The sequence below is a fragment of the Castor canadensis genome, chromosome 4 (assembly GCF_047511655.1).
Source record: "Castor canadensis chromosome 4, mCasCan1.hap1v2, whole genome shotgun sequence".
NCBI lineage: Eukaryota > Metazoa > Chordata > Mammalia > Rodentia > Castoridae > Castor > Castor canadensis.
In genome coordinates this window covers 130099503-130110178 of record NC_133389.1, presented here as the reverse complement: position 1 = coordinate 130110178, position 10676 = coordinate 130099503, and the positions used below count along the sequence as shown (strand labels likewise).

General features: G+C 42.3%; 1 pseudogene; it reads left to right on the top strand.

Annotated features, from left to right (window-relative positions):
• The first annotated feature begins 6485 nt into the window (after positions 1 to 6485).
• LOC109694595 (eukaryotic translation initiation factor 5A-1-like) lies at positions 6486 to 7255 on the top strand (annotated as a pseudogene).
• The last annotated feature ends 3421 nt before the right edge of the window (positions 7256 to 10676 follow it).

Genomic DNA, 10676 nt, shown 5'->3' with positions numbered 1-10676 from the left:
ATGAACCTGCAGCTCACAGAAGTTAGAACTTTGCTGATAGTCGCAGTGCTGATAGATTTAGAGTCTAGGTTTTAAGCCAAATCTGCCTGAGCCAAAATCCATACTCTTCTGTTACATTGTCTCTCATGGGTGACAAAATCCACATACAACCTCACATTTTCCCTAGCTGATTTTGACACCTGTTGCTAGTCAATAAAGACAAAGTGAATTGAGTGTCATACAGAAGCTCAAAGAACTGAGGCAGTCATGCCTATTCCATCTGCCATTTGTTCCAGGGTTTCAGTTCTTCTAGCAGAAAGATTACCAAGACTTGTTCTCTAAGTACAGTGTAAAATCTGGAGTTTAAGGTAGAGTTTTTACAAAAATTTGTATCCGTTAAACAAATATATTCTAAGTTCTAAGTTCTAAGTCCAGCCATTTATGACAAATGCTTAAGACACATGCAGCTTCTGTCCAAAGACCACAGCTGGCAATAGAAATGGTATCTCTCACTGACCTGTCCAGCTTTCCCTTCACAGTGAGTCTTCAGACATCAAAACTGATGGGTACATTAATTATAAAACCACAGAGTCCAGTAGAGTATCTTTGAGCCATTTCTCTCCTGTTATCAATTTCTCCTTCTATAAGTGGCAATTTCCAGGAAGAGAAATGAAAATCTTGATTCTCCAAAATAAGGAATTATGTTGTTTCTTCATCCCAAGATACCCAATCATGGCAGGAGAGACGTTCCCTCTTCCTTCTACAATGCAGCGCGGTGGACGGGCCAGACAGATCCAGACTGGGATCTGCTTTGCCATTTACCACCTCCATGAGACTGAGCAAATTATTTGACTTCCTAGGATTCTAGTTACTTCATTTAGAAAATTACAGTAATTTACACATCAAAGTAAGAAGATTATGCAATCCCAGATCTCAATACTTGTCATTCAGACTCCAAATAAATGCGAGATTTTGTTATTATTGACCAAGACCTAGAGGATCCTGAGGTAGGATGATCATCCTCAGTACCAAAGAACTGAATCTTCATCCAAGGTGCATACACATACAAGTGTGGAGGGGTTTGTTCTGCAAAGAAATAAAATGCTTCTGAGGTCTTCCAGGCATGCTTTATGGGGCTTTTCTTAATTAGGATAATTAATGTCTTTTTGCAGAAAAAAAAAGTCATTCAAATTTCGAAGGTTTATGACAACAAAAACTTATTTCTTATTAAGGTTGTGTACTGTTACAGATAAGCTGTGGCAATACCACATTTCATCTCATTCCAGGAGCAAGATTTATGGAGCAGCCCTTGTATTGAAGGGGTGTTGAGAGTGCCCTGACAAAGGAGAAAGAAGATGTAGTAAAACCACACAATGCCTCTGAAAGCTTTTTCCCCGTAGTAACTTCTAGTCACATTTTGTTGGCCAAGAAAAGCCACATGACCAATTCTGACATCAACAGGGTGGGTGCCGTGGTTTGGGTATGTCCCCACCAAAATTCAAGTGTTGAAATTTAATGGTGAATACAATGATATCAAGAGGTGAGTCCTTTAAGAGGTGGTAAATCCTTGAGGACCTCCCTTCATGAGTGGGATGAAGGTCCTTAATCTATCTTCTACAGAAAAGGCTTCATTCAGCCTTTTCTTCACTTGCCCATCCCCCCTGCCATGTGAAGATACAGCTTCCTCCCCTCCAGAGGATGCAGAAACTCCTGGGAATCAGAAAGCAGCCCTCACCAGATATTGAACTTGACTTCCTAGCCTCCAGAATGTGAGAAATAAATTCTATTTCTTAATAAATTACTAAGTCTAGGGTATTTTGTTATAGCAGCACAAATGGACTAAAACAATGGGGAAATATAATTCTGTCCCAGGAAGGAGCAGCAAATATTTTGTATCATAATGCAATTAATTATAGGCCTAATCATCAAGCAAATATATGAAAGTGAAAAAGGAAAGTTATAGAGAAAGAAAAGATAAGATAGTGGTCAAACCTGAGTGAGTCAAGAGAATTTGATGTTTGATTACAACAAAGTCTAAGCAGAGGTCTTAGTGTGATGACTTACTTGCAATGTTTTAGAAATGATCTGGACAGACTCTGGCTGGACTGACCCTTAAAACTTAGAGCTGTGGTGATCTGAAGAAGTAGAATTTAAGAAAAGCATTTCTAGTTGATGCAGTGGCAAAACAAGAAAAGCCACAATCATTTGTTAGTGTTAGAAGAGGACTTGACATTTTTAACAAACATAATTCATTGACATTCCCTCCCCTACTACCACACACACACACACAAAAGACATTTCTTCTATAACAAAAGAAATCTAGAACTACATGGTAGTGTTCAGCGGTTTGGTTGAGGATGCAGTTATGGCCAAGAAAGGAGACTGCAGCCCAAAAAGAGAAATTGGCACAGTTTTGAAGGGCCCAATCCGAAGGGGCAGGCAGCTTTGAGAACTAGACCGCCTTTGACTCTGACTTCCAGTCAGCTCTACAATTTGCATTGACCTCAGTTCTACTCAGACTGTAGGTTGGCACAGGACTCTCTTTTCAAAATCAGATAGAAAGAGCTGAAAGGGCCCTGTTCATTGCTTGTGCTTCAGATGGCTAGTAGCTCTGAGCAGCTGTATCTCCTTTTTCTATCACCACCCTTGCCCCTTGGCCTGCTGATAAGGGAGAGGGCTGGCTTGTTGTCAGGCAAATGTTTGCACATCTGTCTAGATTGTATTTAGTGTAGTCAATCTGAGAGCCAGTCTGAAATGTTTACCTTTTCCTCTATGCTTTTGACTCAGAGCTGAACTCTGGTAAAATCCTAGTAGGGCCAATTTCAGGTTCCCACACAGACCCACTGATCCCCAGAATGTAACCTGAGTAAGTGGCAGAGGAACACAGCAGTTCTCAGTAATGACCTTGGGACCCTCACACCCAGAAATACTTAACTCTGAGCTATATGCTCGCAGACAGGGATAGAATCCTGGTTGCCAGCTGCTCACATGACAGCACCTGTAACTGGATGCTGTGTTAATTGACCCTTATTGCATGATCTTGGTGGCTGTCTGCCCTCTTCCCATAAGAGATGTGAGAATGATTAATTGCAAACAACTTTGTTAGTAACCCCCCATCCTGCAATGCCTGACCATTCCCTTGAATGCATTAACCTTACTTCATGAACTCCAAACCATGAGGAAAACTGGTTTAGAGGAAGAAGTCTAAAGTTACCCTAAGCAAAATGAAGTTTACTGAGGTACAGGTACAGGTATGAAATATCTGGGTTATATACCTGATCAGCATGATGGTTCCAAGGTGAGAATGCCTCTAATGCTAACTGAAGAACTGTGCCCCTCACGTCTAGGGGATACACAAAGGTGATGCTGCAGCTGTAACAGCTACCCTGAAATAGCGGATATTCCTAAGGGTCCATTATTTTTATCTTTAAACTATTTATCTGCTCGGTATTCTTCCTCCAAAACACACAGGGTCTTCTGGAAGGGGTTCACCTCCACTAGCCATAGGGGTGGGAACATATGACACAGTTTGGAACAATTCTAGGACCTTGGCTCTTTAGGGAGGTAGATAATCCAGCCAGGAATAAATAGAATTATTCCCTGAGATTGTCAAGTGATGACTTGTCTCCTGGGTCTCCAGGGTGTTTCATCTAGTCTTATCCCTGATAAGACAGTTCAGTGGCACTGGTCACCACTAAACTCAACTGTGTGTCAAGTATGGCTGATCCATTTTTTGATTGTTTTGTATTTGTGTGTATGCATGCATGTGCATGTGTGAGACAGTGTGCTGGAGCCCCCTGCTTATGACCACAAACTCACAGACTTTGCCGTCTTCCTCTAGTTGTGAACCAGAATCTACAGCTTTCTTATTCTGATCCATCTTCCTTGCAGTCTACCACTGTTCTTGGAAACCACTTAGACACCCCTTGGTCCTGGTTATGTAGCACTCAAAAGTCAGGGGCCATAAGGAGTGATAGCTCAAGTTCATCTACCTAATACCTCCCTCAGCATTTCCATCTTCTGGGAGAAAGTAGGGTCATGCCAATCATATGTCTTCTGAGATGCCTACAGTCTTTTCAGCTGTCCTTGAAGAAGCAAAGAATAAATAAGCTCTTAGATATCACCCAAGCTTATCTAAGTATTTCTCCCACAACAGCACCCTCACAGGTTGAACCCCAAATGGAGAAAGAGTTGAGAACCCTTGAGTCAGATATTTTGCCTTTATTCCTTTTTCTTGCCCAGAAGTTCCTCTTCAAAAGGAACTGTCCTGTATAATGTCCCTCTTCCCCTTCCCCCCTTTTTTAAACCAAAAACGATAAAGTAGGGAGAAACAGAAAAGGGAAGAAGCATCTCTTGCTTGACACCCAGGAGATGGGAGCAAAGAAGATCCTTTGGTAGTTCTTGTCTGGGGTGTTTATACATTCTGAGCTGGGGGATTTCATTTTGAATTCTCACCTAGACCTGTGGTCATGACCTCTAGCAAACCCTAATTATTTTGCTAACTTTCCAAGCATGTCTTCATCCTTTTCTAAGTGGCATTTACTGTCCCCTTAGCTTGAAAAATGATGTTGGAAAGTAATTAATTCTAATTAATTAGAGGAATTAATAAAGTGATTAGAGAAATAAATTAATTCTAAACATGGGAAAACAACTAGAAAGTTTTTCAATGTAGTATCCCTGTTACTTTGCAAAACCTCAGCAATTGTAGGTAAGTCTCATATTTATCCACTCAACAACTATTTACTTAGAAGGCAGAAATATAGCTCTTACCTGCAATAAAACCACAGTCTTTTCAGAAGGCCGATAAATAGCCAATAATTACAAGATTTCAGCACCTGTAACGCTGAATTACATGTTTTTAATTCCATATGTCTTCTCTTAGAACATAGGGAGACATTTCACCAAGAAGTGTATCTTATGCCATAGCATCTGACATAAAAGTAGGGCTTTAGAAGACAGCTTTTGGATAGATGTATGAAGGGACTGGGAATGTAGCTCCTTGCATGCACAAGGCCCTGGGTTCAGTCCCCAACATTGCAAAACAAAACAACCATAAACAACAAAAAAGAGCAGTGTTGGGAACATAACAGATGCTCATCAAATTGATGAATGAATAAGTGAACAAAGGTAAAGGATAGTGTTGAAGGGCATATGCCTGTGGACTCGCAGAAGGGCTCCCTATTTTGATTGATTGAGGGATTGGGCTTCAGTCAGGCAAGGAGAAGAACATGGAGAAGATGAAACTTGTGTTAAGTCTTGCTGAGCAGCACTGAGAGATTGAGAGGCACATTGCATACAGAGGTATGACAATGGGGAAGACCCCACCCCTCCCCAACAATTACATTTTGTAGCTGTAAATTTCAGTACTCATACAATGCTTGATGGGAACATGAATCTGATGGATGGGCAAAACCTAAACTATGTAGGACCTTGTGTCCATACAAGTTCTGCCTGAAGGCTTTTGCCCCACAAGGAGAGGTGTTTTGTCTATTTTCTCACCATTGTATCCCTTGCACTTTAATCACAGCCTCTTCTTCCCAGTCACTTTAGCTTGCAGTGGTTTCAATCAGCATAGCTCTACTTGACTTTAAGTCAATCAGCCTCATAGTTTATGCCCCTGGACTGCCTCTATCCACATTTCCCAACTCAAATTTCTAAGATCACAGATCTAATTGATGCATGTCATGTTTTCCCAAATGACCATACCATAGGTCAGGCAATTGAATGGCTGCTCTGGGAGATGCCCAGCCCTGGTCCAATGAGCCTAGGCTGTATGAGCAAGTCATGTGATGCCACAGTTAGCTACATTGCCAGGAAGGGTTCGCATGACATTTCTTCAGGGGAGCCAGTGAAGCAAACCCAAGTTTGATGTGACCAGTCAAATCTTCAGAGAGAAGGAGAGAAAGGTAAGAGCTATGTCTTATTTTATTTGTAACCATGCCTTTGTGGTGCTTCATATATGTTGAATTAATAGATAATGAATGACTGAACACATGAGGAAATATATGAAATTAATGATGCAGAAACAAGTGTCACTTAGAAAACAATTGCTCTAACACCAGGACAAGAAGCCTCCAGATCCTTCTCAACAGCCTTCCGGAGCCAGAGCCTGGCACACCTTCTGTTCCTAGACCCCCGGCACAACTCTTGGTGCCTGAACAAGGAAAGCCTCTGTGTGCCAGAGGCCCTACCAAGAACCTCCCTCGCCCTGTGAAAACTGCCCCTGTGCCAGCGAGAGGGGCCTGACCAGCAAGGCCTCTGGAAAAGGAGAGAACTTCCGTGGTACTCCCTAATTAATTTCAGATTTGGCGAGAGTGGCTTAAGTGTCAAAAATCTCTAGTCAAACAGATGATTCTCAAGGGCGGGGGACGGCAAGCTGCGAGGCCGCCACGCGGGAGAAGCCGCCACTCCGGACGAGGGCCGGAGGCCAGCTCGGCCCCACCGAGGCAAGGGTCCCTGGGTGATTGTGGACCCGGCGCCGCGCGCCCACGTGAGGTGGGGGAGGGGGCTGCTCGTTGGCATCCAAGCCTCTTAAAATGGCAGATGATTTGGACTTCGAGACAGGAGATGCAGGGGCCTCAGCCACCTTCCCAATGCAGTGCTCAGCATTACGGAAGAACGGCTTCGTGGTACTCAAAGGCCGGCCATGTAAGATCGTGGAGATGTCTACTTCGAAGACCGGCAAGCATGGCCATGCCAAGGTCCACCTGGTTGGTATTGACATCTTTACTGGGAAGAAATGTGAAGATATCTGCCCGTCAACTCGTAATAGGGATGTTCCAAATATCAAAAGGAATCACTTCCAGCTGATTGGCATCCAGGATGGGTACCTATCACTGCTCCAGGACAGTGGGGAAGTGCAAGGACCTTCGTCCGCCCGAGGGAGGCCTCGGCAAGGAGATTGAGCAGAAGTACGACTGTGGAGAAGAGACCCTGATCACAGTGCTGTCTGCCATGACAGAGGAGGCAGCTGCCGCAATCAAGGCCATGGCAAAATAACTGGCTCCCAGGGTGACGGTGGTGGCAGCAGTGATCCTTCAGCCTGCAGAGGCCCGTCCCCCAGCCTGGCCCCGCTCTGGCTGTGCCCTTGTCTGGACTCCTCCTATACAATTTATTTGACGTTTTATTTTGGTTTTACCCACCCCTTCAAACTGTCGAGGAGCCCCTGCCCTTCACCTAGCTCCCTTGGCCAGGAGCGAGGGAGCCACGGCCTTGGAGAAGCTGCCTTCCTCTTCTCCCCTCGCACTACAGCCTTGGTGGGGGAAATGGGATGGGTGCTGCTGCTTGTGGTTTTTTGGTTGTTTTTTTTTTTTTTTAATTCAATTTGGAATCAGAAAGCTGTGGAATCTGGCAAACGGTCCTTGTGCCCTCTCTGCCACCCCCATCATTCCTGGTCTGGTCCCCTGTTCTCCATAGTCCTTTGCCCCAAGCACCACCCCGACAGATTGGGGACCGGCCCCCTCCCCTGCCTGTGTCTCTCCCCAAACCCTTTTAGGTGGAGAGCGAAGAGGAGAGGGGAGGGGCCCTGCCCCCTCCTCAGGCATCTAGGAGGGCCCTGCCCCCATGCGCTTTACACCTTCCCTCGGGCTCTCTCCCCGACACATTTGTTAAATCAAACCTGAATAAAACTGAAAGTTTAATATGAAAAAAAAAAAACAAAAAACAGATGCTTCTCCTGGGCTCTAGCAACAAGCAGAGCTGTCAATTATGTTAAGAAACAAAAATAATTTAAGAGTCCAATATCTTTGTTTAAAAGACATAGGAGAAAAAGTGCTAGGCTTGGATGTCAAAAAGGTGAGTTTGAGTTTGAGTTTGAGTTTGGCAAGTCATTTGACTTCTAAGGCCCGCACTTTAAAATAAGGATAATCACATCTGTGCATCCCATACCTCATTTGGTTGTAGTGAAGACCAATGTAGATGACATTTGAGAAAAAAGCTTGTAAATGAGTGAAATACCATGCAAAAATAATGGCCATGACTAGCATCAACCAGCAGCTAACAAATGCATGGTGGTGGGCAAACTTGAAGGTAAGAGGGTCCCTTAGGAAACTGCTGCAGGTTACCAGCCTGCTGGTAATAACTTCAACCAAAGCTGAGACAGCAGGAATGGAGAAAACGGAGAGGGATTTTCTCTTGATTTTCTAGGCCATGGTAAGCATTAATAAATGAAAGAATGAATGAAATATAATCAGAAACCTTCACAAAGAACAGTATTACTTAGCAAAATATTACCTTGTAGTAAATGCTGACTTTGAAATTTTTTTTGTAGCACCAGTGAATTGGCACATTTATTTAATTGCATTCATCACCTGATTTAATGTATTTGTTAAATTTTTCAATTCCTCTAGACTGGAATCTTTGCAGAGTGAGGGCCATGTTGTAGGAATACTTGAAATTGTCTTGGTACCCGGCATACTACTTAGGACATAATCAACAGACAATGTTTGATGGGTAAATGAAGGGTTAGTCATATCGCTATGGATTTATTTATTACTTCAAATCTTCACAATAATCAAGGCAGGTAGGTATTTTCATTCCTATTTTACAGATGAAGAAACTAAGATTCAGAGGTAAGTAAATAAATTATCTAGGCCCCATGACTGGTCCAGTCTGGATTCACATGGACTTCAGCCCATCTCCTTAGTGCCTAGTTAATAATGGCAGCTCTGGATTGGAGTGCCCTTGTGGTTTTGCATTTATCTTCAAGTTGCTGCACTGCTGTACTGCTGTTCATCTCTGTGCTCTCTTGGTTGGACATACATTTCACTTTGGAGAAGGGAGAGGCTTTGGGATTAAGGCCTCCTATGAAGACCAGTGGTAGACGGGAGTGTATAAGGCCTCTTTTGGAAATGATGGACTTCTGGGCCAAGATCTTTGAGGATGTCAGAAGGACAAAAATCACACCAATTTAGTTTAAAGATCTTAATCTGCTTTGTTTTCAATCAAAATCAGGCAACACTTCATTCCATAAAATAGAATACATATTCCAATGAGCCAAGCAGAAGACAAAAGGGCTGAAGAAAGCAGAAAAAAAAAAACCAAAAAGCAGATTGGCTATTTCAAAGATGCTTTTTTGTAAGGTGGGGACAAGAAGACAGAAAACAAAAGTAACTTTAAAATAACCATATAACCTCTTGTAACATTGGCTTAGGAATTAATAATGAAAGACAGGACTGTAAAATAGGTACAGTGTATGGGGGTGTACTTGTGGGAGGAGGAAGGGTGAATGAAGGAGATGAAGGTGATGGAATATAGCTGACGAACTTTAATATACATATACTAAATAGAACAATGAAACCTCTTGCAATTGCTTTAAGTGAGGCAGGGAGGGGTCGAGGGGGAGGATGATGGAGGTGATCTAATCAATGTACGCCTGCCTATTCAGAATTGTCAGTGAATCCCCCCTGTACAGTAAATATATCCTAACAAAAATACAGGGGAAAAAAACTGTTTAAATTTTCTATTACTAATAGACAAAATATTTACTCACTGGCCCAAATGCCTGGGCATGCAAATATATTCCCAGTAGATGTGGGCCCTGCACCACCCAGAGAATTCTCCCAAATTAACAAATCACATTGCTTCTGGCAACACTTTTTGTATAAGGATTAAGAGACAGGGAATTTCACTATCACAGCAATTGAAATTGGCCTGTTTGGGAAATTTGGCTGTTATTTCTCTAACCCTATTTTTCGAGGAGTTTAGTGACAGGTAGAACTTTACAATGAGTGTCTCCATTTTGATTTTTAGCCTGACCTGCTGGTGCTTAGTACAGGAGCTTTGTCTAAAACAATGGCCTCCTGGGACTTTTACTTAACAGGGATAAAGCCTGATACAAACTTTTCAACAAAACTAAGGGAACTGCACACTTGAGGAATCCTAGATTGCCCTGCCTTTTCCTCTGAGATCTTTTTTGTTTCAGGACAAGGACACTGTGGGGCAAGTAGAAGGGGCCAGGATGCCATGTCTGTCTAGCTTGGAAGGTGGCTGGCAGAGATGTCCAGTAGGAAAGGAAGCTTCTAGTAGTGCTAGTCATACAGATGTGTCCTGTTTTAAGGCTATTTATCACTGGTAAGGAAAACCAAATGGGTAATACATACTTGTTGTGTCCCTATTTTTTTTGTTTTCAGATATCAAAAACATACCTGACCTTCCTGGTCCAGCTGAGGCATTCAGTCAAATATGCTTCTCTAGTAGAGGACTCAGAATTCATAGTGTTCTTTGTAAACACAATTAATTAAAACTTGGATGTCACCATCCAAACCTGTGACAATTTTATTCAGATAGTGGTTCAAGCACTAAAGGTCTTAGGAGATTTAACAAAACTCTGAGAGTACAGAAAGGTATGAAATGGTGAGTAAATGTCTCCTTCCTGTATGACTACCCTTCCATTCCTCTCCAGAGAGAACCATGGCTGAGGGTTTCTTACATGGCCTTCAAAGCGTGCCATGTATTATATATCCTTTTTTCACGAAATGTTAAGAAGTTCATTATATAGATGCTCTTTTGTACTTTGGGTTATCCATTAAATACATATTATAAATGTCCTCTTAGGTATTTTTAAATGAATTATAAAAGAATAAATTCATTTCATAAATTACATTTCATTCATATTATATTTCACTCATAAATTATAAATCAATAAGATGTATAATATACCTGAAATGACCACCTAGCTGAAAATTATCCATAGATTC